Source organism: Oncorhynchus nerka, linkage group LG7 (assembly GCF_034236695.1).
Source record: "Oncorhynchus nerka isolate Pitt River linkage group LG7, Oner_Uvic_2.0, whole genome shotgun sequence".
NCBI lineage: Eukaryota > Metazoa > Chordata > Actinopteri > Salmoniformes > Salmonidae > Oncorhynchus > Oncorhynchus nerka.
In genome coordinates this window covers 47,076,636-47,101,681 of record NC_088402.1, presented here as the reverse complement: position 1 = coordinate 47,101,681, position 25,046 = coordinate 47,076,636, and the positions used below count along the sequence as shown (strand labels likewise).

The 25,046-nt window shown below is 43.1% G+C and overlaps 1 pseudogene; it reads right to left on the bottom strand.

Moving 5' to 3' along the window:
- Positions 1-25,046, bottom strand: part of LOC115131822 (nuclear factor of activated T-cells, cytoplasmic 1-like) — a 60,261-nt pseudogene that overhangs the window by 5,027 nt on the left and 30,188 nt on the right.

Genomic DNA, 25,046 nt, shown 5'->3' with positions numbered 1-25,046 from the left:
TTGGACTCTCACGTTTGGATTATTCTGGTTATTAAATGTTCACTCCCTGAACCTGCTTCTCGTCTCCAGCGTCGATCCTTACAGAATGCTGACACCACTATAAGATGCATCAGGGAGGTTTTTGTTTTGTTGGTGACATCGGGTCCGGGTGCTGCCGCCGCAAATGGTGCCTTATAAATGGCTCGTCGGGCTTTCACGCCTTAGCTGGCTCGAGAACTTTCCTTTCCCCAGTTGGGTCGGCAGGCTCCCATCCCACGTCATGTCTTAGCCGGCTCGTCAGGCTACTACGCATCAGCGGGCTCCCCTCCCATGTCATCCCTCAGCCGGCCCATCAGCCACCCACGCCTCAGCCGGCCTGTCGAGCTCCCACGCCTCAACGGGATCGTCAGGCTCCCATGCCTCAGTCAGCTCGCCAGGCTCCCACATCCCAGCCAGCTTGTCGGGCTTCTACGCCCCAGTCGGCTTGTCCAGCGCCCATGCCTTGGCCGGCCCATCAAGTCCGCCCAGGCGCCCCTAGGGGAGGGGGTATACTGTCATGCCTACTCCCGCTCTCCCTCTTTGGTGCTCGAGGGCGCCAGGCTGCCTTTCATTAAGCACACCTGTCGCCATCATTATGCGCATCAGCGCTCATTGGACTCACCTGGACTCCTTCATGGTTTGATTGCCTTCCCTATATCTGTCTGTTTCCTCCCTGTGTCAGCATTATTGTTGTTTCCGTTTCCCCTGTTCAGACGCTGTCCGTATTCTGTTCCTGTACGTGGTCATTAAATGTTCACTCCCCGTACCTGCTTCTCATCTCCAACGTCGATCCTTACACAATATGAAACACCAAATCATAGAAACATGTATAAATGTTTTCAGTCTTGTTTACCAGGCCCCAATACATTTTCAAGACAACATTATCAAGACGACACAATGTTTGACAATTTAATATGAAGGGCCACTTTAAATGACGTGCAGCGTTTAAAGGCTTCATAAACACTACATACGTGTCACAAATCATCTATAACCGTATGTTGTGCACTATAAAGAGTTCAGAAATGTGGCATAACTGTGTGACTGTCACGTTCGTCATAACGAGGAGACCAAGGCGCAGCGTAATAAAAATACATTCTTCTTTTATTACACAAACACTAAACAAACAACAAAACGAACGTGAAGCACGAGTGCTGACATGCAACTACACATAGACAATAACCCACAAAACCAAAATGGAAAATGGCAACCTAAATACGATCCCCAATCAGAGACGATAAACAGCTGTCTCTGATTGGGAACTAATTCAGGCCACCATAGACCTACATGACCTAGACAATACCAAACCCCATAGAAATACACAAACCCTAGACAAGACCAAAACACACATACCACCCTCGTCACACCCTGACCTAACCAAAATAATAAAGAAAACAAAGATAACTAAGATCAGGGCGTGACAGTACACCCCCCCCCCCCCAAAAGGTGCGGACTCCTGGCCGCAAACCTAAACCTATATGGGAGGGTCTGGGTGGGCATCTAACCTCGGTGGCGGCTCTGGTTCTGGACACCGCCCCCCTTCTTTACTCTGAGTCTGCTCTTGAAGCACCGATCCGTGGATCATCGTTGGAGGCTCTGGACTGCGGATCCTCGCCGTAGGGGACCCTCGCTGGTTGGATCATCACTGGATGTTCTGGACTGGGGACTGTCGCTGGAGACCCCGGGCCGGGGACCGTCACTGGAGACCCCGGGCCAGGGACCGTCGCTGGAGACCCCAGGCGGGGCCCGTCGTTGGAGGTTCTGGTCTGTGAACTGTCGCCGGACGCTCTAGACTAGGTACTGTCGCCGGACGCTCAGGACTGTCGCCGGACGCTCAGGACTAGGTACTGCCGCCGAACGCTCAGGACTAGGTACTGCCGCCGAACGCTCAGGACTAGGTACTGCCGCCGAACGCTCAGGACTAGGTACTGTCGCTCTCCTACCTGACTCAGCCAATCTCCTCGTGTCCCTCCCCCAAAAATCTTTGGGCTGCCTCTCGAGCTTCCGTGCTAGCCGTGTATGCTCATATCGTCGCCGTTCCTCTAATCTCCGGTATTTCTCCTCATTAGAACGGCTATACTCCCCAGGCTGCGTCCAAGATTCTGCTCCATCCCATGTCCAGGATCCTTTTCCGTCCAAAATCTCCTCCCAAGTCCATAACGTCTTGGCTTGGTCCTGTTATGGTGGGTTATTCTGTCACGTTCGTCATAACGAGGAGACCAAGGCGCAGCATGATAAGAATACATTCTTCTTTTATTACAAGAAGAACACTAAACAAACAAAACAACAAAACGAATGTGAAGCTATGACACAAGTGCTGACATGCAACTACACATAGACAATAACCCACATAACCAAAATAGAAAATGGCAACCTAAATCAGAGACAACGATAAACAGCTGTCTCTGATTGGGAACAATTTCAGGCCACCAAAGACCTATATTACCTAGACAATACCAAAACACCATAGAAATACAACAAACCCTAGACAAGACAAAACACACATACCACCCTCAGCACACCCTGAACTAACCAAAATAATAAAGAAAACAAAGATAACTAAGGTCAGGGTGTGACAGTGACATAACCCACTATTTCAAATATGATAAACCTGTGCTATATAAAGGGTGGCATAAGCAATGCTTAATAAAGGCTTTATAAATCATATTAAATTGAGGCTTCACAAAGCATTTTGCAACGCCAGGATAGTGGTTTCAATTGTCGGGACCACCCATATGTAGAAATGTATGCACGTATGAAGGTAAGTCGCTTTGGATAAAAGCATCTGCTAAATTGTATATATTATATTATACTACTCTAAAACATTTCTAGGATGACGCAACCTCTTTCCCTCTTGGGTGCATAGTCCATATTGGACCTGACCTCAACTTTCCCCAAATTGGAAGTCATTTTAAAATCTTCGTAATTCAGTTTTCCTAAATTTCCCCCAATTTATTCTGGATTTCCCACATTTTTGTCCCAAATTTGTTATAGAAAAATAACAGAAATACATTTTCCATGTCCACAACAATGCTTAAACCACATCAGGGGAGGACTTTAAAGTTCTTGGAAAAATCTAAGAAACTTGGATTTTTTGTGTAGTTGCCCTTTAATTCAGCATGCCCTGCACTGTTGTTTGATTAGCTGTGTTTCTGTAATGCAGTAAGCAAACAGGATGAGTTCGCAACTCAAATGCCCACTTGATGTGTCACTGGAAAGTGAAAAATAATTTAACCTTTATTTATTGTAATTTATATTAATTTGAAATAGTTGAGTTAGATTACATAGCTACCTCAATCATTATTTGAAATAATTTGTGACTTCACAGAAATAAAGAAATTTAGCTAGCTAGCAGGCTCAGCTAAATAGAAATCCCTCTAGATAGTCACATCTCATAGTCACGTCATGATATTTGTAAATGAAAGAGGAATGTAATAATACAAATCAAACGGAGTTTCCCAATTCCCCATTTAGAGTATTTCTGACGCAGCACAGGAATGCCCTTATCCAGATTGTATGACAAAGGTATTATGTACGTTAAAACAAAAGGAAATGTATGGTTTAAACATGTCTTTAATGTTTATTTGTTTTAGCTGTTAGTGATCATTCCTTAATTAAGTGTTAATACATTTGTGTTCACATCATTAAGCCTTTATGTATGTGTTATGAATGACTAAAGGTGTCTGACTTTATAGTAAGTACAGCATCATATGATAAAAGGTGTTTATGTATAGGTTATGAATGAACAAAGGTGTCTGACTTATACTAAGTACAGCCGACAACGATGAGACAGACTATAGGGAGGAGGTCAGAGACCTGGCCGTGTGGTGCCAGGTCAACAAACTTCCTCAACGTAATCAAGACAAAGGATATGAATGTAGGACTACAGGGAAAGGAGGACCAAGCCCGCCCCATTCTCATCGACGGAGCTGTAGTGGAGCAGGTTGAGAGCGTCAAGATCTTTGGTGTCCACATCACCAACAAACTACCATGGTCCAAACAATCCAAGACAGTCGTGAAGAGGGCATGACAAAACCTATTCCCCCTCAAGAGACCAAAAATATATGGCATGGGTCCTCAGATCCTCAAAAGGTTCTCCAGCTGCACCATCGAGAGCATCCTAACTGGTTGCATCACTGCCTGGTACAGAAACTTCTTGGCCTTCGACCGCAAGGCAATACAGAGGGTAGTGCGTATTGCACAGAATATCACTGGGGCCAAGCCCCCTGCCATCCAGGACCTCTATAACAGGCGGTGTCAGAGGAAGGCCCTAAAAAATTCCCAAAATTCCAGCCACTAGACTGTTCTCTCTGCTACCGCATGGCAAGCGGTACCGGAGGGCCAAGTCTAGGTCCAAAACTATTCTTATTAACAGCTTCTACCCCCAAGCCATAGACTCCTGAACAGCTAATCAAATGGCTACCCAGACTATTTGCATTGTCCCCCCCGATTCCCTCTTTTACGCTGCTGCCACTCTGGTTATTATCTGTGCATAGTCACTTTAACTCTACCTACATGTACAATCGTGGCCAAAAGTTTTGAGAATGACACAAATATTTATTTTCACAAAGTCTGCTGCCTAAGTTTGTTTGATGGCAATTAGCATATACTCCAGAATGTTATGAAGAGTGATCAGATGAAATGCAATTAATTGCGAAGTCCCTCTTTGAACTGAATCATTAAAAAAACATTTCAGCTGTATTTCAGCCCTGCCACAAAAGGACCAGCTGACACCATGTCAGTGATTCTCTCAAATCAAATCAAATTTTATTTGTCACATACACATGGTTAGCAATGTTAATGCGAGTGTAGCGAAATGCTTGTGCTTCTAGTTCCGATAAGGCAGTAATAACCAACAAGTAATCTAGCTAACAATTCCAAAACTACTACCTTATAGACACAAGTGTAAGGGGATAAGAATATGTACATAAAGATATATGAGTGAGTGATGGTACAGAGCGGCATAGGCAAGATACAGTAGATGGTATTGAGTGCAGTATATACATATGAGATGAGTATGTAAACAAAGTGGCATAGTTAAAGTGGCTAGTGATACATGTATTACATAAAGATGCAGTAGATGATATAGAGTACAGTATATACATATACATATGAGATGAATAATGTAGGGTATGTAAACATTATATTAGGTAGCATTGTTTAAAGTGGCTAGTGATATATTTTACATCATTTCCCATCAATTCCCATTATTAAAGTGGCTGGAGTTGAGTCAGTGTGTTGGCAGCAGCCACTCAATGTTAGTGGTGGCTGATTAACAGTCTGATGGCCTTGAGATAGAAGCTGTTTTTCAGTCTCTCGGTCCCAGCTTTGATGCACCTGTACTGACCTCGCCTTCTGGATGATAGCGGGGTGAACAGGCAGTGGCTCGGGTGGTTGTTGTCCTTGATGATCTTTATGGCCTTCCTGTGACATCGGGTGTTGGAGGTGCCCTGGAGGGCAGGTAGTTTGCCCCCGGTGATGCATTGTGCAGACCACACCACCCTCTGGAGAGCCCTGTGGTTGTGGGCAGTGCAGTTGCCGTACCAGGCGGTGATAGAGCCTGACAGGATGCTCTCGATTGTGCACCTGTAAAAGTTAGTGAGGGTTTTTGGTGACAAGCCAAATTTTTTCACCACACTGTCTGTGTGAGTGGACCATTTCAATTTGACGCTGATACGTACACTGAGGAACTTAAAACATGAAACATGGTGGTGGCATAGCGGCAGGGACTGGGAGACCAGTCAGGATCGAGGAAAAGATGAACGGAACAAAGTACAGTGAGATCCTTGATGAAAATCGGCTCCAGAGATCTCAGGACCTCAGACTGGGGTGAAGGTTCACCTTCTAACAGGACAACGACCCTAAGCACATAGCCAAGACAATGCAGGTGTGGCTTCGGGACAAGTCTCTAATTGTCCTCGAGTGGCCCAGCCAGAGCTTAAACCTGATCGAACATCTCTGGAGAGACCTGAAAATAGCTGTGCAACAACTCTCCCCATCCAACCTGACAGAGCTTGAGAGGATCTGCAGAAAAGAATGGGAGAAAAAGGTGGAGATTCAAGCGCAGAGCGCGGCAGATGTTTATTAAGCCTTCGCAGAAAGCAGGAATCGTGGTCACATGCAGGCAATGGTCAAACACAGGCAGCAGTCAAAAACAAACAATACCTCACAACCATACAAACAGAAGGAACTGAACTAAATAGGGAGCTGATGAGACCAGGTGAGAAACGAACACAGGTGAAATCAATGAACAAAAATGAAAGACAGGGCTACGTTCCAGAACACAAAGTAACAGGGCTACGTTCAAGAACACAAAGAAAAAAAAGGTGATTAAGAAAAGAAAAGCAGAACCTTACAATACCCCTATAATGTAATCACTGCCAAAGGTGCTTCAACAAAGTACTGAGTAAAGGGTCTGAATACTTATGTAAAGGTAATATTTCATGGTAATCCAAAAGCACTTTGTGACCACATCACACCTCCTAACCAAAACTGTAAAGTAGGGTTTGTCTCCTTCATTAAGTTAAGAATATCTAGAAAAGGTTGAGGGAAGCACAATCTCAAGGTAAAAACCTAATCTCCCTCCCTTACTTCCTTCCTTTCCATCTCAGGTCTCTTTCACCTACTACACCTGCCTCTCAGGCGTGACTTTACAGTAACAGTACACTGTTCGCCCTGGTCCTCTACTCCTCAGTGCCAGCAGGCTTATGCAGCATCCAGACCGCTCTATCTCCAGTCAGCAGCTTTTATAGCCGGTGGGCTCCCTCCATCACACACAGTCTCTGGAAGAGTAGACCTATAGCCCAGGCACTGGGCCAGACTAGTCTAGTCAGTCAGAGTTTCCATGATAAATAGTAAACAGACGGGGGACTGCATGTTAGAAGGAAGGGCATGTATGGGCATTCCATTAATATATTCACAAACATACTCTAACCCAGTGGGGGAACAAGGGGTCGGAACCCCCACATTTTTTTCATATATACACTACCATTCAGAAGTTTAGGGTCACTTAGAAATGTCCTGTTTTGTCCATTAAAATAACATAAAATAGATCAGAAATAAAGGACTATTGTAGCTGGAAATGGCTGAATTTTTATGAAATATCTACATAGGCGTACAGAGGCTCATTGTCAGCAACCATGTGGAAACTCCTTCAAGACTGTTGGAAAAGCATTCCAGGTGAAGCTGGTTGAGAGAATGCCAAGAGTGTGCAAAGCAGTCATCAAGGCAAAAGGTGGCTATTTGAAGAATCTCAAACATAAAATATATTTTGATTTGTTTAACACTTTTTGGTTACTACATGATTCCGTATGGGTTATTTCATAGTTTTGATGTCTTCACTATTATTATACAATGTAGAAAATAGTAAAAATAAAGATAAACCCTTGAATGAGTAGGTGTTCTAAAACATTTGTCTGGTAGTGTATGTATATATTTTTTTCTGAAGGAACGCAGTCCGGTATTAAACTTACTCTTGAAAGTTGTAATAGTTAGCACAAGTTTCAATTTCGAAATTGGGTAGTGCATCATCAATTCCTCGTCATGTTAGTCATTGCATACCTTAGAGAGCTATTTATAATCTGTTAGAAATGTCCAGATCAGCAAGCCCATATCAGTTAAATAACTTTAAAAACATTTTAAATAATAATAATAATAAATACATTTTAATTTAGCCCATAGATTTAGCTGTAATTAGACATTAGACATAGCTAAATGTATAGAACGGAAGAAAATGTTTTGTAAAACTGCAAGATGTTCTTTGCACCCCATGACAAAATGTGTATAATTACAGGAAATAAACTTTAAACCTGCAAAATTATTTCCACCAACAAAGGGGTGTGAACAGTTTGTGTAAGGAACAATGCTTGTGCCCATAGAAATAGACGTGCAGTGTGTGCGTGTTCTCCAATGCTGGATGGGGGGCCCAAGTAAAACACTTGAGAACACATGCTTTAATCTACTGTATCTCACCATTTTAAACTAATACAAATCCAGGAAGCATGACTTCAGCAGCCAACCCTAATGAGAATTTTCACAAATCAAATTTCCTGTTAGTGCTGTATCGAATAAGTTACAAACCATTGGACAGTAGGATTCGTTGCACAAAATAAAACACTTTCTATTTGTTTATGTGGGCTTTAACATGTATGGGCGACAATTAATTAACATAACACCACACCTGATTGAGTCTATAAAATACAAATCCACATGTAACCGTGCCAAAAACATTTACTGAAGTGAGAAGTCACATTTGATTGGAACGCCTAGTGTGTCTAAAAATCCTATTTGCCAAAATACACTGTGTAATTGGGAGGCCGTTCTCCTCAGAAACTCACATCCTGTTCTCACATCCTGTCCAAGTAGTAACCGGAAGGTTGCAAGTTCAAATCCCCGAGCTGACAAGGTACAAATCTGTCGTTCTGCCCCTGAACAGGCAATTAACCCACTGTTCCTAGGCCGTCATTGAAAATAAGAATTTGTTCTTTAACTGACTTGCCTAATTAAATAAAGGTCAAATAAAAAAAATAAAAAAATATTAGATGAGCAATGTAAATAACCTCCCACAGCATGAGCTCTGCTGCTTGATTTCCCCCAGACAGCAGCCTAACAGAGCTTCAGTCAGTGTGTTATTTACCCAGACTGTTAGCAGGAAGGGGACCATGATAATGGTTGGACCGTAGTGCCAGCAAAATAACCAATCCAGGGCCAGGAAGCCCCACCCCAACATTTGAGCTCAGTTCAGTGGGGGGTGGGGTCTGGTCAAAGAACTCTAATTTCACTGCTGCTGATCGCTGCTGGTTAGCGACTCCACATCTCCAGCTCTGAAGGATGGTTTCCTCCTAGTGATTGGTATTGGGACAGGCAGCACTGTTGTCTAGCTAACCCCAGGGAAGAGAATGTATCCCATTTATTTCAAATCAGCAGCACACAGCCCAGAACCCTTAGAGGTGGTGAATGCTGGAATCCTAGACCAGTGAGATTATAATACTGGGTTTCTAAAAATTCCCAGCTTGCAGTCTACTTGGGAGGAATAAAAGAGGTAGAGGAGGAGAGATGTTTATTTTATCAGGGCTTTTAAAAGGCCTGGCCATTATTCATGGGCTTCAAAGTACAATATTTCCACCATAGGCCTACCAGGGTTCTATGATTTAACTGTAAATCCCTGTTTTAGTCAGCTGATAGCAGTGGGAGGACAAGGACCAGAGGGTGTTAATCATAAAATACTTCCTCACCAAGTTCATGAGAAGGCAATTACTGTAAATAGTGACAGAGAGTAGAATAACATAGTATTGTATATCAAGTGTGCATTTAGGTAACTTCTAAGCACCTGGCTATACAATAAATAATTTACCATATGACAAGAATATGACTTACTGTATGTTTCAATGGTGGCTTTGACCCACAATGCAATAGGATCATCAGGAGAGGTGTATGATTGAGAACTCACCATCATCTAGGTACATCTGGTCCAGTTCCTGTGGCTCCTGTTTGATGTTGATAGCCAGCATGGGGCTCGACGAGCGGCCGCCTCTCTCTGGCACTTTGGGTAACTGTTCGGTCACTGGGCTAGAGCTGCCACTGATGGGCTGGGGCGGCGTCAGGCAGTGGGTGGGGGAGAATGGGGCTTCTGGGCCGCTGGTGCCAGGGGTGGAGGGCTGCGAACCTGGGGAGGATGAGGCACTACTGGGTGGGTAGAGAACAGATTGTGGCTGGTAGCGTCCAGGAGTCTCCTGGATAATGGAGACATGTGGGATCGGAGACTGGGATGGGCCTGCTGACAGGCACATGGAGAAGGGCGTGGTGGGTGACAGGTCATGCAGTTTGGGACTGGTGCTGGGGGAGGATGAGCAGGACAGTGAGGAAGGCTTCCCTCCCAGTCTCTGTTGGCAAGCGGGGTAGGCACCCCCCATGCACGGCCGGAGTTCTGTGGGTATCATGGAGGTCATCACCTGTGGAGTGTAGTAGGGCTTGGGGTGTAGCGCCAGGCCAGGGCAATGCTTGGGACACACCTGAGGGGGGTCGCAGTCATCATGTGGCTCCATTTTTATCATTGGAACTGAACAAATGAGAAAAAGGACAAGAAAAGGAGAAAAATGTATAAACATGTGGTTCGATCTCCTGTCGAGTGTGAGCGGGTGAGAGAGTGAGCAAGTGTCAGTGAGTGGGTTTGTGGCTAGGATACCCACAGACAAACAAACACTCTCATCAATGAGACTCTGTGTCTGGGCCTAAGCACTCCCACCCTGCTGAAAATATTTGAAAAAGAGAAAACAGGGATGAATCATCACCACAAGAGACTTCCAGCTGGTTCTATAATAAAAAGGCCTATTTTCCTTGGATCTGACCCAAGCACTAGTATCCTGTAAATGTGACCGATCAGCTTGATTTTTTTTTTTTACATTGGATAAAAATATAGTCAGAGCTAGAACATTGTATATCATACAGTAAAGTTGAGGAACAATAGGAGAGTAATTTTGCTTTGAAAGTTAATAAACTTGTAACCTCAATTTTGAAAAAATGGCCAATAAATGTTTTGGTAAACCTAATGGAGAGCTCCACTTTGTCTACACCTATTCAGCATCGTTCACACCCGCTTAATCTCTAACGCCGGCCATCCCTTTAAGGATTCAGATGTGATGACATATACTAAACAACCAAAGATTTCAAGACTAAAGGCTGGTTTACACTATGGCAGTGGCGACCGGCTAGGTGGGGCAGAGCCCCAACAATTTTTGAGCCCCACATTTTTTGCAAGAAATGGGCTTGCCTGTTTTGCATGTTATTTTGGCATTAATACCGATCACATATCAGTTTGCAAACAATGTAAATATATATATATATCACTGAGTTAATAAAGCAGCATACGCTTGAGTAAGGCCGTTCTAAAATACAGGTGTTTCAGCCTACCTCAGTGCTTTCTGTGGTGGTAGGGCAAGTCAGCAGAAAATACGTAGCGTTGGCTCAGTGTGATTGGCTCAATGTCACTCATAGGGACACTACATCGCCGCCAAGTCTAACGGGTAGAGCTTGAAAATTCAAGCCCCTTGGGTGCTGCCATAGAGTTACAATAGAAGTGCCCATCCAAGAAGGCTCAAGGTCATTGGTCACAGATAAATTACGTCAAATCACGGTAGCTACCGTTATATCTACGGTAGCTCATACTTTCTAAATCTTAGCTAGCAGTCGTCATCATGAATCAAGTTGACAATCTACTGGCAAATCCTTGTTAATCCTTGTCATATGAAGAGACATAATGAAGAGAAATTATAGATACAACGTATTGGTGCTCATCGTCCATTGGACATAAACATTACACAACAAGTTGGAAATGGCAAATTCAACAATGACTGATTTGGAAGGAATCAGTGGCTAATTGCAAGCTTTGCAAAGCAATTATTAACCTGCTATTCAGTGGAGAGGCTGTGTGGTCCCAAGTCTAAGATTAAGGGTCTCTTTTCCTAGTTTAAAATCATAAGCATTCAACATTGGCCATTGTCAATGAGCATGATTTGTGCCACGCTCAAAACAACTGTTAACTCGGAACTGCAAAATCGGACTTTAGTGAGTTCAAGACAACTGGGACCTCTTGCCTCTTTCTAGAGGTACGACCTGAAGATCACTGACATCATCATGATTCAACCTTTTTTCAGTTGTCTTGAAAGTACCATAAATCCAAAGAATGCCAGACTTTGATGACAAAGTTTGCCCACGAAGGACCGCCGCGCAACCTTCAAGTGAGCAGAGCACAACAAGGTGAGTTAAAAAATGCTGCTGCATAAATGATGTAATATGCCAGGGAGATATGTATACTGTAGCTAAGAAAGTAACACTAAGTGTATATTGTGTAGTAAGCTGTTAGTAGCCGACCCTAATAATTTGGTCTATTGTCACCTCTTAATTTCGCCTACTGTTCTGACTTGGTGGTGCACATGTTTTTGTGAAATGTAATCATTGAATATTGTAAGAGCTTTCATCGTCTGCTTCTATGCCCCCTTTATTTATCCTGCGGTTCTGACTTGGTGTACAGGTTGGTGTAAGACTTGGTGTAAGAACGGCCCATGTTCTGAATTCTGTCTCTGTACATTTCAAATGCGCTGAATAAATAGTTAATGAGTATGTCAGTCCTAGCTCGCTCTTTAACGTCTTCATCGATAATCTTAATAATAATAATCTTAATTACGGATTGCCACTTATCCGCTTGTCGTCCTCTTATGCCAAAGTTTGTACATCTCAATTGTCATTAGAAACCACATTTCTTTAAGCAAGTCAGACATATCAGCTATGTTTTTTGAAAAGGCAGTAAAACAAGACTGAATGAACAGTTTCGCTGCCAGACGGCTCTGCTGATAGCCAGGTGTAGCAGTGGTATAGTGCAATCAATGTATTGTTTAGTGTTGTGTAGTGACTTTGCTGGTATGCATCCCACATTTAAAAATGTTTGCCCCAGCGAGATTTACATGCTAAAATCACCACAGTCTACGGGTGTGTTCGTAAATTTAATCTGAAGTGTCAGAGTGTGCTCTGAACATTCGTATCACAGTGTTGTCAGATTGTCCGTTTGTAAATTTAGAGCATTTCGCTGTCGGAGCACTCAGAGCACACTGGACACTCTGGCTGAGGAGTAGGGTTGATCTGAGCATTCTGTCCTAACAACAGCAGTCAATCACCCAAGCTAACTGGCTAATATTGGCTAGCTTGCTAGCTACTTCCAGACACAAATGAGAGAACAGCTCACTCTGACCATTTTACTCGCACTAGCAGAGCTGGTTATGCTGTTTTCTACGTTATCCAGAGCATTGGTGACTGCAACCCTGCTGCTGGCAACAATTTAATTATGCTTTTTGCCAACGTTTATTCACACCGGCTATATTCAACGGACGTTGAGCATTTGTAAGTTTGTCAGTTATTCTGTGCTCTGGCACATTCAGACAAGAGGGCTTTGAAATCAGAGTAGATAGACGTAGCTGGTAAATTTGCTCTGGCTATCAACAGTTGTCCAAGTGACATCATGAACATTCTATTGAAATAGTTACTTACATAGTGGAGTCTTTTGTTAAGACAAGTAGGTAGCTAGCTAGCTAAACAATGAATAGATATACGCTACTCCCTTTCTGTTACGGATGCCATGGTTGCTATTAGCTTAAAGATATATTTTTAAACATTTTATTTCATGTTTATTCAACCAGGTAGGCCAGTTGTGAGAACAAGTTCTCATTTACAACTGCGACCTTTCCAAGATAAAGCAAAGCAGTGTGACAAAAACAACAACACATGGGATAAACAAAAGTACAGTCAATAACACAATAGAAAAATCTATACACACTGTGTGCAAATGGAGAAAGGAGGTAAGGCAATAAATAGGCCAATAGTAGCAAAGTAATTTCAATTTAGCAAATGAACACTGGAGTGATAGATGTGCAGATGAGGATGTGCAAGTAGAAATACTGGTGTGCAAAAAAAGTAAATACAAACAATATGGGGAATAGGTAGGTAGTTGGATGGGATATTTACAGATGGGCTGTGTACAGCTGCAGCAATCGGTAAGCTGCTCAGATAGCTGATGCTTAAAGTTAGTGAGGGCGATATAAGTCTCCAACTTCAGTGATTTTTGCAATTCGTTCCAGTCATTGGCTGCAGAGAACTGGAAGGAAAGGCGGCCAAAGAGATGTTGCCTTTGGGGTTGACCAGTGAGATATACCTGCTGGAGCACGTGCTACAGGTAGGTGTTGTTATGGTGACCAGTGAGCTGAGATAAGGCAGAGCTTTACCTAGCAAAGACTTATAGATGACCTGGAGCCAGTGGGACTGGCGACGAATATGTAGCGAGGGCCAGCCGACGAGAGCATACAGGTCGCAGTGATGGGTGGTAAAAAGGGGTTTTGGTAACAAAACGGATGGCACTGTGATAGACTGCATCCAGTTTGCTGAGTGTTGGAGGCTATTTTGTAAATTACATCGCAGAAGTCGAGGATCGAGAGGATAGTCAGTTTTACGAGGGTATGTTTGACAGCGTGAGTGAAGAAGGCTTTGTTGCGAAATAGGAAGCCGATACTAGATTTAATTTTGGATTGGAGATGTTTAATATGAGTCTGGAAGGAGAGTTTACAGTCTCGCCAGACACCTAGGTATTTGTAGTTGTCCACATATTCTAAGTCAGAACCGTCCAGAGTAGTGATGCTAGTCGGGTAGGTGCGGGCAGCAAACGGTTGAAGAGCGGGCATTTAGTTTTACTAGTGTTTAAGAGCAGTTGGAGACCACGGAAGGAGTGTTATATTGAAGCTTGTTTGGAGGTTTGTTAACACAGTGTCCAAAGAAGGGCCAGATGTATACAGAATGGTGTCGTCTGCGTAAAGGTGGATCAAGGAATCACCCTCAGCAAGAGCGACATCATTGATATATAGAGAAAGTCTGGATGTAATTTGGAGACTCTCCATCTCCTTAGCTATCATACTCTAATTCCACGGATTTCAAAACTCCGTCCTCCAGAAAGTGGAGAGCAACACTTATGCAGTTCTACTACGTGATATCTTTCAAAAAAAGCTACACATACTGACCAGCTCATATAGAAAGGCAGACCAATCTGACCAATCTGAACTCATGTCTCGGAATATCCAGCCCACTCATTATCTCAGCCAATCAGGTTGCTGTCTTTTTCTGTGGCTAAACCAATTAGGCGTGTAATTCAACAATTTCATTCATATTTACAGATGGAATACAAGTTTGTTATTAAGGCACATGAAAGTTCACATGTCCCAAATGACAATTCTGCAAAAAAAAGACATACACCTAATATCCTGAAATGAATCACAAATGTACATTATGAAATATGTTGCTGCTGCAGAACCTTCATACTGTACCCCACTGAGATCTACAACTTGAAATAAATGACTGCGCTCTCAAAAACACACCAAAAAAACAAACATTTTTACTCAATATACAACATAGTGCTGTGCTCCTTCAAACGTGACAGACCACACTGCTTGTGTCGTGAAGAGACTCTAGAGTCTAACCCTTTAAGAGATACTGACCAGGCCCAATGTCACCTCTCCCTCCCCTCTCTGACTCTCACGAGATGCTGAGGACAATGTTGCACTTTCAAAGGGGACAGAGACTGAGCCACATCAGTACCCACATACAGGGCTGGGTCCGCAGTTAAATCAGAGCTTTGAACCACCCACTGGATGCTAGCTAGCTCAAAAGCAGGCTACAATTAGAAGTGTTTTATTTTTTATTTTTTTACATTTGAGCTGGTGTGGCTTTTTTCATTTAGTCTGGCAACAGGTTGGCTAGTCAAATAACACAGTGTTCCCATATCCCTTCTCCACCCTGGTGCAGTCCACGCCATGTGTTCTTATAGCTACAGGTATGGACAATAATAGATTTTATTGAGGTGCCTTTTTACAATGGGAATCAATCAAACCATCACTTTGTTCCACCCTTGAACACCACCAGACAAAGAGGGAATACAGAATGTTTGTGTTCTTTTCTTCAGATGTAAAAATTGTGCTTAAAGTTGTTATTGGTCTGGGATATGAAAGGACAAGGATAGACAAAAGAGGAGTAGGGGATAGGGTGATGGGTAGAGAGACACAGAGCGAGAGCGACGGAGACAGGGGGAATGAAAGAGAGTTTACCATTGGCAGGCACATAGGTGAATCCCTGGTACTGGCTCCTTTTCCTCTTGCCATTGCACACATAGAAGTTCACCTGAACAGGACTGGATATCCTCTGGTTCCGATAAGGAGGGATTTCAATGCGAAGAGATGTCTGCAATGCAAAGTCAAGAGCAATGCCTGCCATAGTGAGACACAACTGAGACCCATATACATGCACAGAGATGCAAACAGAGACTGTTAGTTACACATACATTCAGACACACAAAAATGATCTAATATTTTAAAAGATGTATTTTGCCAACCAAGGACACATCTGAGATGTGTCACAGGATAGCCATTAGGTATCTGTCTTTAAATCATGCTTTTATTTGTGTTGGCACAACAGCCACTTTATTCTGCACTGTCATTTTATATCCCATTCATGGAGTGCATGTGATACTCCAGTCCAGATGGGGAATTCAGTGGCAGCCCGTAGGTGAGGTAAGCTTATACAGTCAACCACGGTTGTTTTTATGGTGAGTAACTATAAATTCATCCAGGGAGTATCCAGATGTTTCATTTCCCCCAGCACTGCTCCCTGCTGTCTACGAAGTGAATGCAGGCCAGAACTGAACGTGTGTGATTGGGTTCAGCTCAGTCTGTGACGAGACAACAGTGCTGCGCTGCATGGAGTTTTACCGACCTGGGTTCAAATACTATTTGGAATCATTAAAATACTTTTAGTGTTCACTTTAACCTGCCTGGAATGCCTAATGGGTAGGACTGGTGCTGGTGCAGTTTTGAGACTATTTTATTGGATCTTTTGCACCAGGAAAGCTCAGTCAAGCCCAGCTCAAATATAATATAATTTGAACCCATGTCTGGAGTTTAACTCAATCTATTGCAGACTGATGGAGGTGCTGAGCAGTAGCCAGACTGGAAGTTATTTATCTTGGCATTAGGCTTTGGAGGAAGGCTGGCCCTGACAGGTTCAGGTGAGGCCTGACACACTTTATATGATATCAGTACAGCCGTAAACTAAAGTGAAGCCAGATGAAGCACTTTCTGTTGCATAGCATGCTCCGGCTTCACTCCACTCTAGCCTGGTCCACCCTGATAATACATCAGAGTATTAGTTAATGAACAAGGTTCAAAACAGAGTGCTATTGCGATACAACCACTACTTTTCCGTTTGTCAAAAAACTTTTGAGTTAATCGGCAATGACATGTTCAATTGCACACCATATACCTATTTTGAGTAACTCCCGTCACAAAATAAAATTGTCTATATGACTAACCCTAGACTAAACAGTGATTTAGCTGAGATGGAGAAGTTAAAATAGGCCTGATCATACAATTGTTCACAAGTAACACGTCTAAATTATGGTTTATTCTCCTCTTTGGAGGATCGACTGATGCGGTGACGTGTTTAAAATTCCTCAGTGCTGAATGTGCCATTTCGTAGCTTTGTAGCACAATAGGCAGAGGTTAAACCTGACCAGGGGTCTGTCGATGTTTAGAATGGGACTGATCCAGCAGTCTGGCCTGTAACGAAAGACACTTGTTTATTTGAGATTCATACAGATGTGTCCCAACAGCAACAGTGAGTGTGTGCCCTACTGAAAAAAACTGCATAAACCGGCATAGGCTGGTGACAAGACTTCACTGTGTTTTCTCTGGTGACCAGCCTTCATTATGTTTTAGCTGGAGACCAGCCTTCACCTGCAAAACCAGCATCAAGTCACAACCTGTTAAGTCTACCCCCTACTTTTTCGAACATTCTGTTAAAAATCGCGCAACATTTCAGCGTCCTGCTACTCATGCCAGGAATATAGTATATGCATATGATTAGTATGTGTGGATAGAAAACACTCTGACATTTCTAAAACTGGTTAAATCACCGCTGTGACTATAACAGAGCTTGCGTTTCATCGAAAAGCGCAAGAAAAACTGATCACTGAAAACTGGAAAAAGTATCAATGCGCCACTTGCATGTATTGTTTATGGGAAACCAAATTACATGGGGCTGAGATTGCAAGTCCTACAGCTTCCACACGATGTCACCAGTCTTGTCAATTGCCTGGCCTTTGTTTCTTGGTCAAACGAGTGAGAGAGAGCCCATTCCTTCCAGTCTCCGACAGGATGTTTTGGATGAGAAATTTCTGAACATGATTTCAAGACGTGGAGCTATTGAATACACATCGCCCCGTGATCAATTTGATAGATTATTAACGTTTACTAATACCTAAAGTTGGATTAAAAAAGTATTTCGAAGTGTTTTGTGAAAGTTTATCGTCGACTTTTTTAATTTAAAAAAATGACGTTGTGTTTTAAAACACAGTTTTTTCCTTGATCACACACTCTTCATAGATCGATATTTAGGGTATATATGGACCGATTTAATCGAAAAAAAGACCCAATAGTGATGTTTATGGGACATCTAGGAGTGCCAACAAAGAAGATCGTCAAAGGTAATGAATGTTTTATATTTTATTTCTGCGTTTTGTGTAGCGCCGGCTATGCTAATTATTTTGTTTACGTCCCCTTCGGGTATTTCGGGGTGTTGCATGCTATCAGATAATAGCTTCACATGCTTTCGCCGAAAAGCATTTTAAAAATCTGACTTGTTGGCTGGATTCACAACGAGTGTAGCTTTAATTCAGTACCCTGCATGTGTGTTTTAATGAAAGTTTGAGTTTTAACGAGTGCTATTAGCATTTAGCATAGCGCATTTGCATTTCCAGATGGCTAGATGGGACGCATGCGTGTCGGATCGAAGTAAGATGATAATTATTATTTTTCCCTTTATTTAACAGAGCCACCATTTTCAGAAGGGAGCCCCTGCCCATACATTTCACAAGATAACATCAAATCTAAATCAGATATAGTACAAAAACAAACTAACATACAGCACAACACTGGCTTGCAAAGTGATGGCTAATTCCTATTTGAATCAAGCCTGAGTGGAAATATTCAACAATTGGAACATTTATTCACCGACAATCTACAATCGGAATGATTATTCTTCTTCGGTGGGTTTTATGGCGGACTACAACCCAAAAAGGTGTATTGCCGCCACCAACTGGATGGGTTGAAAAAACAAAACCCATACGTGATAGGGAAACTAACTTAATACACCCAAATAAAAATAGTAAATTGAAAAAACCGAACCAAAATTAACTTCTTCCTTCTTTCAAATCTCCATATCTCCCTTCTCAGGCTCTAACTCCTCCGCTGAGAAATCTTTCAGTCCCAGGAACCGCTCCGCCGCATCCACAATGATATCCATCTTCCTGGACCTTCTCTCCACCTTGGCAGTGCCATTAATCACTATAGCTATAAAGGCCACCTTCTTACCCTTTAAAATGTCTCGGCTTCTCCCTTCTGCAAACACTTGAAACATGATCAAAAGCTTTACAATGATCACACTGTATTGGTCTTAGGATAAATGCTCTGAATCTGTAATTTATATACCTCAACTGCACTTAGGGAGAGACTCCATATCAAAAAACAAAAGAACAGATATACTTCACTTTGTCTTCATTCACCACACGATTCATCCAACTTGCATCAATCACTCCAGGAATATGTATCATTTCTTCAACATCAACTTCCCGCGAGATGCCAGATATAAATCCATTGGTGGGTGCTCTGCTTCAAAGCGACACACACAACACTTCAAACATATCAAATAAGGTGAGATGCAACAAACGTTCCTTCTGGTCTGCAGAAGCACAAAATATCTAAACAAGCCCGCCTCTCGTATCCTCACAGCCTTCACTTTACCCAGCACTCTCTCCACCAGTTTGGATATCTCAAATGGATTCGTTAGGATTGGTAATCCGATCAGATGTTCCTCATTAAAAAAAATACTCCTACAAGATACGAAGGGACATCGTACACTACTTTTCTCTGTTTTCCATTCTTTTGGACAATATTCTAATTCTCCTTGATTCTACCACCATTAGATTCAGAATCTACTTCATCATCCTCTTCCACCATCTTTCTCCTCACGAGAACAACTGCGCTCAAATTCCTCTAGCGCATTCAAAGAAACCACTGGCAAGTTGCAATCAGAATGATTGCCAGGATTCGACAGATAAATGAATGAGACTAGCTAAACCATCTAAACTGGAAAAAACATTTCAGTAACGGATGCAACTAACAGATTGGATTAGTTTAGAAAAATGTATGTTATCTATCTTTTTGTAGCATAAGATATTAATTTATTAATTAATCAGTCAATGTACATGCCAAAACATAGATATTGACATAAACAATTCTAAAAATCAAACTTCAATAGAGCGTGCTGAGAAATACGATAATAATGGGCGTGGTTTGGCAGACCAGTTTGACCAGACCATGCTGGAAAAGCATACACTCAGCATAAAAAAATTAACACAAATAAAAGGTTATTGAGGGGTCCTGGTCAGGGGTGAGGGTGATATGTGTAACAATTTTTTATTTGCATTTCAGGTTCTTTACTGCTTTGATGGTTGTGAAGAACCATCCTGTGCTTTCCCTCTCCTCTATGTTTTCCTTTTATACAATAAAATGCTACACTTAAAACATTCCTGTATTTTTAGGGTATACCACAGGCTATTTGGTTACAGTGAAAGTATGGAAAACAACAACACATTACTGTATTTTTACAGCTGAATTCAGGTCTTATTTCTGTAAAAGGCAGTATGCTGCTGAATGCTGGTTACTTGAAACTATACCTCACTTAGGATTTGAATTCAAAACCTCTTGGTTGCTAATGTCCTGAATGTCCTCCTACGCCACCAGGTCTGTGGGCATGACAGAGATTTGCCACAGATTTAATGGTAAAAATACATTTCTACACTTTGCTAAAAGTTGCCCAGAGTCAAGTAAATAATTGTCAGAATATCTGACAACACCAACATAAAAAATTGCAGTGCTCAGGGACACTTGATGTAAAGCGTTCTTAATGTGGGCCTTGGTCATAATAACCAGCTGAGACTAGAAGGAGTGTATCACTCTCCTTCTGCTCCCTCATATGCGCGTAACAATTTACCTGAATTACTAGGGGCAGCAGGGTAGCCTAGTGGTTAGAGCGTTGGACTAGTAACCGGAAGGTTGCAAGTTCAAACCCCCGAGCTGACAAGGTACAAATCTGTTGTTCTGCCCCTGAACAGGCAGTTAACCCGTCATTGAAAATAAGAATCTGTTCTTAACTGACTTGCCTAGTTAAATAAAGTTTCTAAGTCTGGTAAATCTGAACTATTTATTATGGGCGATTTTCATATTGATTGGAGGAAGCCAGTGAACATGGCCGAAAATTATTTTAGGCCCTATCTGGCATGCCGCTACTGAAAGATATTTGCTCTAAACTAAACCTGTCTCAGCTGAGCCAACATGTCTGAATCTTAAATATCCATTGAAATCTACCCTGACTGATCTTATGTTGACAAATACATTGTGAGTGGGGTTTTTCCCACAGAATTTTAGTAACCACTGCCCAGTTGTCTGTGTCAGCGATGTGAAAATGCATAAATCTAAGCGTCATGTCATCACTAAGAGGAACTTTAGTGAACAAGCTTTTTTACATTATCTTTATATTGATTATATCTCAGCTATCCCTGAATGTGATTTAGCTTAAAGGTTTTTTGTATTGTAGATAACCGTGCCCCCTTCAAAACACATCGTTCCATCTCCAGGCTTCCATGTCTAGCCAAGATTCTCAAAACTTTGGTAAATAAGCAACATCGCTTTTTTATTATCTTCATTTTTTTAATATAAATCAATCTGGGCTTAGGCCAGGGCACAGCATTATCACAGCAACCATATTGGTTGTTAATGATATTGTCAATGCTTTAGATGATAAAATGAATTGTGCTGCCTTGTTTGTGGACCTGTCAAAAGCGTTTGATACTGTTGATCATGCTATTTTATTGAACTAGTTGTCCTCGATTGGCCTGGGCTCTTACATCTGCTCTTGTTTTCATGATTATTTTAGTAGATTAAAAAACATGAGCTGGAGCACACCCAGAAAAATGTGTTTGTGTGGAGGTGCTGATTAACGGCGAATAAACGATCAAAATAAATAAAGTTGCATACTCTATATATAAACTCCCAGCAATTGAATGGCTATTTACCAACGTTTCGGCATCACTGACCCTGAGGGAGGCACAGTGATGCTGAAACGTTGGTAAATAACCATTGCTGGGAGTTATATACTGTATATATGAGTGAGCGACTTTCTTTATTTTGATAGTTCATGATTATCTTAGTGACAGAACTCAGGCCGTCGTGATTGATGGGGTTAAGTCTGAATTTGTTGAAATACAAAGATGTTCTGCAGGTGTCGATACTAAGACCTGTTTTTTTTCATTATTTATTTACATGCTATTGGTCAATCTGTTGAAAAAAATATTTAACATATACTATGTGGATGATGACCTGGCTGGTTACAGTCTGATTTTGTAATTGTGCAGGAATCCTTTAATGATTTAAAACTTGTGCTTAATACGGCAAACTAAATAAATGTTGTTTTCAAGTTCTTGTAAGATTGTTTCAGATGGATTACATCTTCGCTCATTGGATGGTTCTATAATAGAACAAGTCCCTGCGTACAAATACCTTGGTATTTGGATTGATAGTGATTTAAAGTTTAAAAAACATAAAATGAGGTTGTTTAAGAAACTAAGATTTTAAAGTGGGCTTTTTTTTTTACAGAAACAGATCTTGTTTCTCTCTAGTCAGCAGGAAGCAGATTTTGCAGTCAACCTTTCTACCTGTTTTTGATTATCGTGACTGTCGCCACTTCCACCGAAGGTGGCTCCTCTCCCTGTTCGGGCGGTGGTCGTCGTCGCCGGCCTACTAGCTGCCACAGATCCATTTTTCCTTTTCGTTTGTGTCTGTCTGGTTTTTCTTCACACCTGTGTCCTATTAGTTTAATTCGGTGGGTTTATTAACCTCCGCTGCCTGCTATTCTTTGTGTGGGATTATTTGCTGTTGCGGATAGAGGTGTGTGTTTGCGCCACAGGTTTTTTTCTCTCACGGTCGTTTTGGACTGTTTATGAGTAGAGGTTTCTCCTCCGTGTGTGTTGCATTTATTCCCTGTGTGTTCCCCGTGTTCTCACAGTGCTCGGGCGCGCCACTGAAGTGCCACCCCTGCGCTTTCTTTTCGAGGAAGCTCATCCCAGCGGATCGAAACTATGACTTGGGGGACCGGGAGTTGATGGCTGTCGTAAAAGCTCTGAAGGTGTGGAGACATTGGTTTGATGGGGCTCAACACCCTTTCCTCATCTGGACCGACCACTGTAATCTGGAGTACATCCGCGCGGTGAGGAGACTGAACCCTCGCCAGGCAAGGTGGGCTATGTGTTCACCCGATTCAGATATACGATATCATATAGACCAGGTTCCCAGAACGCTAAGGCAGACGCACTGTCCCGTCTGTATGATACAGAGGAGCGGTCCATCGATCCCACTCCTATACTTCCGCCTCTTGTCTGGTGGCACTGGTGGTGTGGAAGTGGACGTGGACGTCGAGCGGGCTTCTCGGTCAGAACCTACTCCACCTCAGTGTCCAGCTGGACGAAAATTTGTCCCGCTTGGTTGATTCGGTGGGCTCACACGTTACCCTCCTCTGGTCATCCGGGTATCGATAGGACGGTGCGAAGCCTTAGGGGAAAGTACTGATGGTCCACTTTAGCTAAGGACGTGAGGGTTTATGTCTCCTCCTGTTCGGTGTGCACTCAGTGCAAGGCTCCTAGGCACCTGCCCGGAGGGAAGATACAACCCCTCCCCGTTCCACAGCGGCCTTGGTCACACCTGTCGGTGGACTTCCTGACCGATCTTCCTCCGTCCCAGGGCAACACCACGATCCTGGTCGTTGTGGATTGGTTTTCTAAGTCCTGTCGTCTCCTCCCGTCTCCTCGCCCGGTCTCCCTACAGCCCTACAGACTGCGGAGGCCCTGTTTACTCACGTCTTCCGGCACTACGGGGTGCCTGAGGACATAGTTTCTGATCGGGGTCCACAGTTCACGTCCCGGGTTTGGAAGGCGTTCATGGAACGCCTGGGGGTCTCGGTCAGCCTTACCTCGGGTTTTCACCCCGAGAGTAATGATCAGGTGGAGAGAGTAAACCAGGATGTGGGTAGGTTTCTGCGGTCGTATTGCCAGGGCCGGCCAGGGGAGTGGACGAGGTACGTTCCATGGGCAGAACTCACTCCGCCACTCCTCAACTAACCTTTCGCCCTTTCAGTGCGTGTTGGGGTATCAGCCGGTCCTGGTACTGTGGCATTAGAGCCAGACCGAGGCTCCGGTGGTGGAAGAATGGGTGAAGCGCTCGAGAGAGAGACCTGGGAGGCTGTCCACAGGCACCTGAAATGGGCCGTGTTCGCACCGGGGGACCAGGTCTGGCTCTCAACCCGAAACCTGCCCCTCCGCCTGCCCTGCCGGAAGCTGGGTCTGCGGTTTGTGGGGCCATTTAAAGTCCTGAGGAGAATAAACAAGGTGTGTTATAGGTTACAGCTCCCCCTTATTACCGTATTAACCCCTCGTTTCATGTGTCTCTCCTCAGGCCAGTGGTAGCTGGTCCGCTTCAAGAAGCTGAGGTATTGGAGGTCCCTCTGCCCCCCATGGACATCGAGGGGGCCCCGGCGTACACAGTGCGATGTCACTGTCACAACTTCCACCGAAGATGGCTCCTCTCCCTGTTCGGGCGGTGCTCGGCGGTCGTTGTCGCCGGCCGACTAGCTGCCACCAATCCATTTTTCCTTTTCGTTTGTGTCTGTCTGGTTTTTCTTTACACCTGTGTCCTATTAGTTTAATTCAGTGGGTTTATTAACCTCCGCTGCCTGCTATTCTTTGTGCAGGATTATTTGCTATTGTTGCGGTTAGAGGTGCGTTTTTGCGCCACAGGTTTCTTTTCTCAAGGTCGTTGTACCGTTTTGGACTGGTTTAGGAGCAGAGGTTTCTCCTTCATGTGTTGCGTTTTTTCCCTGTGTGTGGCGACTTCGTCTGGGCGTGTTCCTCCACCTGTTGTTGTGTAGTTTGGGACTTCTAATAAATGATTTTGCTACTGGGACTTCTTTGCTCTCCTGCACCTCCCTCCTCTTAGGAGGCACATAACAGTGATACTATTTATCAAAGTGCAGCTGCATCTACTCTTAAATCCCTGGAAGCCGTTTTTCATAGCGCCCTTCGTTTTGTCAGTTTAATGGCTGGACCACTTTGAAGTCACGTTGATCACATCATTACGCTTTTTTTGTTAATAAATCCCTGCTCCACAAGCTTCCGAGTTACCTAACTTCACTGTTAAGATTTAAAATGACAAGTTATCAAACCACATCACAGGGTTGGTTAACTCTGGAGAATCCTTTGGTGTCTACAGAGTTAGGAAATTCAGCATTAAGTTTTCATACTCCACATGTTTGGGATGACCTCCACAATACATTTAGAATAG